This window comes from Octodon degus, unplaced genomic scaffold (assembly GCF_000260255.1).
Source record: "Octodon degus isolate 3935 unplaced genomic scaffold, OctDeg1.0 scaffold00004, whole genome shotgun sequence".
Classification (NCBI taxonomy): Eukaryota; Metazoa; Chordata; class Mammalia; order Rodentia; family Octodontidae; genus Octodon; species Octodon degus.
This window is the reverse complement of record NW_004524580.1, coordinates 30,788,152-30,795,651: the sequence shown is the minus strand read 5'-3', so window position 1 is coordinate 30,795,651 and position 7,500 is coordinate 30,788,152.

The window sequence follows — 7,500 nt, the reverse complement described above, 5'->3', positions numbered from 1 at the left end:
ATGTTTGGGGCCAGGGAGATGGCTCAGTGGAATAAGTGTTTCCCAGCCAAGCACAAGGGCCTGAGTTCAATCCCTGGTTCTGAAAAAAAAAAAAAAAAAAAAAAAAAAGAAAAGAAAAGAAATCTTAACCACTGCCCCTAAAAATCTTTCCTTGTATTTTTTTCCTAAGTTCTCATTATTTTCCTCCATAAGGTCTATTTCATATAGAGAATACGCTGTGTAAAGGACATTATAGCTTTGAAATAAGAGCAGTTTGTTGAAAGAAAAATATTCAAGAAGCGTAAAAGAGTGATTATTTATCAAAGTTAGGAGAACAAAAACAAAACTTCAATAGAATTTGAAGAGAAAGCAGTACAGGAAAAGAAGACATAGAAAATGAAAGAAAAAGAATTCTTGTCTTCTGAAAACAAAATGGAAAAATGGACCAGGAATTTAGCTCAATGTGAAGGCCTTAAATTCAATTGCCAGTAGTGAAGAAAACAAATATATTGGATTTTGTTTTAAAGGGAGATATTAAATTGCTTTAAGCATTTCAGCAAACTCATCTAATTTGAAAGATGTTCCCCCTCCTCCTGTCCTTCTCTTATCTGTGTGACTTTTAGAACCTGCTTTGAGGATGACACGCCTTATAATGAGAAAACAAAAGGAAGCCAGAGAGGTTGGCCTCCGCCTGTGAGCAGGAGGGGTGCTTGGCTGCTGTGCAGCAAGCCAGAGCAAGACTTTAAGGTTTCCAACCAGGTCCCTCAAGGCATCTCCTGCCTTAGGACTCCAGCACCCAATCAACACGTGTCACACAGACTTCGCATGCTGCTGAGCCCCTGAGGTCCTTGGGTGCTCAGCTGAGCACAAATATCCGCTAGCAACTCGGCCACCAGGGGGCGGGTATATTACCTCCTCGCAATGGCGACGTTGACCTTGGCCAACACAGCTGGCAGAGAGAAAAAAAACTCACTTTAACTGAACAAAGTGCTTTCTCCATTTTATACCAAAAAAGATTTCATGAAATGAAATTGGCAGCATCACAGCAGACCCTTTGTTATGCGTCTGAGCCTGCCAACTGTCCATGAGCCTCAGCTACAGATGGCCTCCTGACTTAGAATTCGCCAGACTCGATTAAATTATTTTTTAAGAAATGGGCCCTCCAAAGTAAATTGTAATGAAATGGAAGTGGCAGTACGTCCTGACATGAATCAAACTACATGCTGCATAAAAAAGCATTTTTTCCACTTAACTCTGCTGTTTTGAATTTCCTTGAAATTGCCTTAAAAGAAAGTTTGGGGAGAAGAAAACATTGCCTGTGGCACAGAAATGTCCCATGGTGGCTGCAGGGGTCTCCTTGTGGAAGGGGCTTTCTCTCCTGGTGTAATGGAGGACCCCCAGCTCCATTCTGCCTCCAGAGAAGGACATATGCAGATGAATCTGTAACCCCCCACACACACACATACACACACACCCATATGCATGCGTGCTGTATAAGACTTTGATCTCATCTAACAATGAAATTTTCCCCATTTGACAAAGATTAAACTTTATCAACAATTGTTTGACAGAATATTGTGTGCATGCTCTCAGCCAATGTGTGCTCCAAATATAGGTTTGCTCAACACCTGTCAGAACCTCCTGAAGGGCCCAGGAAAGTTTCCAGAGGGAATTCCACCAGTGGAAATCAACCATCAGTAACCAATCCAGATTGGTTGGTCATTTGCTACGGACTTGGGGAGAACAGGACCTTGGACGGGGATGAATCGGCTTTTGCAATGTTGTCCTCACAGCAAATAACCAACTCAACTCTCATTAGTTATTTAGAATATTTTTCTTTGAGTGTGTGTGTGTGTGTGTGTGTGTGTGTGTCTGTGTCTGTGTCTGTGTCTGTGTGTATATGGATTTGTAGTTCTAACAGTCTAAGTAACTGACTGAGTTTAAAACATTATTCACTCCCAAGGATAGGATCATTTAAAAACCTCACAAGGACCAATATAGGAACCCTTCGGCTTTGCGGTCAAGTGTAGTGTCTTCTGTTGCCTTACCCTGAGCCCCTTTATAGGCAGAAGGAAGGGGACGTGATTTGTTGGAAGAGGGTGAATAAGACTTTTTGCGTAGCTTGCCTGGCAAGTACAAGGGCCTGAGTTCAAGCCCCAGTTCTGCCAAAAAAAAAAAAAAAAAAAAAAAGACTGTGCGTAGTACCTCAAGTGTCTCATTGTTACAGAGCCTTGCTGTTTCTTTTTAAGAAGTGCTAGTTCCATAATATCAGGACCTAGGAGCATCAATGTGCATTACACTCATATTTATTTCTTACTTCCACTGCATCATTTAAATGGAAAGTCGTGTTACCCTTAGTCAGTGAGCACAGTTATCTCCGGTAAGGAGTGATTTTGTGAAGTGATAGTTCCTAGTCTTTTCTAGTTATTCAAGTAAAAGTTAAAATAGGAAAACTTACAAATCTTCCAAACCACAAGAAATAGATGATAAAGTTTCTAAAAATGCAATGATTATTGTACTTAACATCCCACAAATGTATAATGGGTCTTTCCATGCAGAAGACACTGCCCCAGGAGCTATGCAGGCTCCTATGAAGACCAATGAGAGATATATATTTGGTTATGATATTATGGAACTAGTACTTCTTCTTCTTCTTCTTTTTTTTTTTTTTTTTTTTTGGCAGAACCGGGGATTGAACGCAGACCCTTGCGCTTGCCAGGGAAGCACTTATTCCACTGAGCCATCTCCCCGGCCCAGAACTAGTACTTCTTAAATAGAAATGGTGATGCTCCATAACAATGAGACACCGAGATGCTATGCACAAAGTCTCACTTACCCTCTTCCAACACACAACTCACTCCCCTTCCTTCTGCCCATAAAGGGGCTCAGCAGAAGGCAACAGAAGACACTACACTTGACCGCAAAGCTGAAGGGCTGCCATATTGGTCCTTGTGTATTTTTTAAATGATCCTATCCTTGGGAGTGAATAATATTTTTTCCATAATTTTATTGATAAACAAATAGCAATAAGACAGTTTCAAATCAAATTGGTAGGACAGTTTCAATAATTAACACACTGCATACGTTCCTCCCAGTGGTTAATTGCTGTACAAGATGCGGACATGATATCCTATCTACAAACACCATTAGAACAAATCCCTGTATTCATTAAGAGAATGTAACTATATATCTATCCTAACCACTTTGAATACACAGATACAAAATGGACATTCATCTGTATACCCTTTTTTTTGTTACGTTCCGTTATTTGAATATTATAGGTGTGTTAACTCAGCAAAATATTCTAAAAGAGTCCAGTAGTCCATAATAGTGTTGGGCCTTCCGCTTGACTGGCAATGTCAGAAATTGTTGACCTGAGTCCCCTACAGCTCAACATAACAGCATGGCTTTACTTCTTATATTTCATTTTTATACTTTTCTGCTGGATGGCCAAGACCAAGGTAAAGCAGGACCTATGCAACAAGAGTTGTAGCTTTTGGGTCTGATAAGGTCAGTGAAATCCCCTCAGGATTTATCCTGAGATCCTGTACCTCAGATTGTCTGTCAGTGCCAGCCACGTGGATGAGTCATGGCTATTGCTTGGCCAATGTGCTCTCTGTGAAAGCCTGAGAGAATGTTTTCTCTCCATGTGACTCTCTTTAGGCACACTCTACATCATCGATCACTTTCCTCTTTAGCCCCATAATCTCCTTGATCAGAAAATTTGGGACATTGTCGAGTTACATGATGTTATAGTACAAGTTCTCATATATCCTGAGTCTTAAATTGACCTTGGAAGGCTAGGGCCAAAATGTTGACTTTCCTTGCAGTCCTCCTTTTCATCTACTTTTGGTCTGCAAACTTAGGTTGTTAACCATCCAGAAGACAAGCTTATTGTTATTACCATACAACTTAGGCTGTTAAGCTTAACCTCACTATCTGTCTGCATATCAAACATCTTAGGCATAATATGGAGTGAATAATATTTTAAACTCAGTCAGTTACTTAGAATGTTAGCTCTACAAATTCATGCACATATACAACACACACACACACACACACACACACACACACATACCCCCTGATATACACAGAAAAAAAAAAATCTTAAATAACTAATGAGAGTTGAGTTGGTTATTTGCTATGAGGACAACATTGCAAAAGCCTATTCATCCCCATCCAGGGTCCTATTCTGCCCATTCAGATTCCCTACATATTCAACTTTGATTAGACGGTGACTAGGATTACAGGCAACCCTGAGCCAAGCTCACAGGTACTGGGGTTTAAGTTGTCACTGCTCCCAAAGGCTCAGATGTTGAAGCAGTGTAAGGAGGGGGAGGCCTTTAGCACCCTGGGCCTAGTGAGCAGGAGGAATGGTTGGTCACCATGTGGCAGGAGGAAGACAGGCCACTGGGGCATCTTTGAAAGGGATCTTGAGACCCAAAGGCATTCCTCTGTACTGTGTCCCAACCACCACAAGGTGAACAGGCTTGCCTTGCCACACACCCCCACTGTGCTGGACAGGGCCACCCTTGGCCCCAAGGAACTCAGCCAGTCAGCCATGGACAGAGCCTCTGAAGCTATGAGCCAAATAAACCTTTTCTTTTTGAAAATAATTATTTTACAAATTTTGTCATAAAAATAATAGGGTTTCATTTCTATAATACTAGAGCAAAAGAATATCTAGGAGTGCTAGACAAAGAACAAGACCTTTTATAAAAAGAGGCACAAGGTAGGAATCATCGGGTATGAGTAGAGAACCTTGAGTCACAACATTTGACCAGAAAATAGATTACTTTTAGGACGGTGTTGAGAATGAAGCATGTGAAAATCTTTTGGGGCCTTGAGTGGCATCTCAAAGGTTCTGAACTTGGAGTACAGAGGTGAAAACAACAAAATCCTCACCAGCACTGGGCTCAAAGAGACCGCTGTCTGAGCAAGACAAGCAGGGAAAGGAAAAACCCAGCAAATGCTCACAGGGCTCTTGCAGGAGTCCCAGCCAGAAGGAGGAATTCCAGACTTGGGTGACAGTCCTCGATGGAAAGGAGTGAGGGCAGTGAGGACTTGGTTCAGAAACTAGCAAGAGAGATTACAAAAAGTGAAACGAATGGGTGAAGCAGCATAAAGGGCCGAACAATTGGAGACTACACAGGTTACATTTGTGCCACTGACAGAAACAGGCCAAGAGCTAGAGTGTTTCAAAGCGACAAGAGCCATGTGGGCGCGCAGCACTCAGGCTGGCAGTGCATGCGAGGGTCGTCAGCCAGGAGGAGAATCACGGTACTGGAACCCCGAGGGCGGTGGAGCTGTGCAGGGTAGCGTCTGTGTTCATTGCATCGAGGCCAAAGGGAGCCACAGAAATCCTGGCAGTGGGTGCCGCTGTTGAGAGGGAGGAGAGAAGAGAAAAGAGAGAGAGAAGAGAAGCGAGGAGAGGAGAGGAGGGGAGGGGAGGAATCAAAACTGGAAGCCCCTTCATGGCTGCAAGAGGAGAAACCCTGTACCATAGTGCAGCAGGCAGCGTTGCTGAAAGGTCAACAGGGCCATGGGCACAACAGCTGGGAAAGGCAAGAGGAAGACAGAAAAGGAGAAGTGAAGCCAGCGTGGGTGACACGAGGGTCCACAGGAAAGCAGCTACTTCACCAATTACTGAGTAGGTTCAGTGCCATCATTTGGCCAGAAGACCGCTGCGAGGGGGAGAAGATCGGGAGAGATTAGGATAGAGGAGCCAGGGGGTGGGGGCAGGGGCGTGCTACCTTGATGCTGTGGGCAGAGCAACTGTGAATTGTGCATGCTCAGAAGGACCTCAGAAAGGAAAGGAACTGCCAGAATGGCAGGGACAACGGTCGCCCAAATCAAGGGGTCAGGGTGTATGTACCCCTCATCCTGAGGGGGATGTCCAGTTCAAGGAGGAGGACAAGCCCTCTCTCCCACTGCAAGGATGGAAAACAAAGGATGAGAAGCAAGGGTCATTCTGAGAGACAGGGAATGGCGTTGATGTCACGGGTGTCCCCCATGACATGCACGAGTCAGCGGCACCTTGGAGGGTCCAGTGAGGGGTATGTGTCTGAGGATTTGAGAGTCATAGAGAAACTTTAACCATGAGGTGCCTGAAGCTGGGCTATGGGCACACGGCGGGCATCAAGAGACAGATGAAAAGAAAGGTGCAGCCGTTCCATGTCTACCTGGGCTCTGCACCCAGGCACTACAGACCTTGACCTTCAGACCCGAGGCTGCTCGCAGCCAGAGGAGACTTCAAAGCCATGGCCTGGCGGGGCACAGCTGGGAGTAGCAGGCACAAAGACCATGCCACCTGAGACCGTGCTGAGAGCCCATTCCAGGGCTGCGCTGCCAGAAAAGAGACGCCAAAGAACAAGGCAATGTATCACTAAAAACACAGTTGGCGCCCAGCCACCTTCTCACCACACGCTGCGCTAAAATGCATAATCGGGGACACTCCTGGCCTCCTTTCTCAGGAAGAGTGAGACATATATCAAGATACATAAATCCTAAAAAGCTCATTGTAAAGAGCAGATTCCTAATAATTGGTATGTTGATAGCTCTTAAAGATTCTGAGAGTGGGTGCTTCCAGGAGTAAGGTAAACGTCCCATTTCGAGGGGTATTTGATTAAATTCCAAACATATCAATGTTCCAGGGTGCGCCCAGTGACTCTGATACCTCCCAGCAGTTTTGCCAAGAAAGGCACATGTGAAAGGGGCCCGGAGGAACAAGGGGGCCATTCTCCCAGGAGCAGGTTGCACGACGGCGTACAAGAGAAACGCTCCAACTTTCGTCCGCTGGTGGAGGAGACCAGAAAGGAATACATTAGCAGCCTGGGCAAGGGCTGGCACGCGGGAACAATGACACTTTGTGCTCTGTTCAGAGTACTCCAAGCCCTTTGACAAGTGCCGAGCTCTTGCTTTCTCTTGGGATCTAAGAAGACACGGGCCAAACCCAGCCAGGGCCCCACAGGAGCTGCTTTTCGCCCCGCAGGCCTCCTCTGCACGCTCTGCCTCTTCTCACCTGCCTGCTGGCCTTCCGTCCTCCTCCCTCCCTCTTCCTGCCTCTGTCACTATTGCCCAGGAAGAAACAAAACTGCTGAACACCTGCGTGGCCATTTCCTTAGTGGGATCGTTTCAGAAGACTCACTCCCGCTCTGTGGGCAAGAGAAGGGCAGCACACTAAAAACAGGGCCTGGGTTCCCACCAGCTGGCGGGGTTCGACCACCTCCAACCCCTCGTTAGATGCTGTTTCCTATTTGCAGGGCTGTGGAAAGTTTCAAATGCCCAAAGCAGCAGGAACATGGGAGAGAACCTTCTGGAAGCTAGAACAAAAATATGTCAATATTTCAACAAGAAGCGCTGCTGAACTTTAGTTCTCGTTTAACTCTGTTGGGTGGATCGAAATGGGGCCGCGTGGGTTTCCAATAAGTCTTCCGTGGCCACCCAGTGAGAGCAACGTTTGGGACACAATCATTTCCGGCCCCTCCTCTCCCTCCCCTCCCCCGCCCCTCCTCTCCCTCC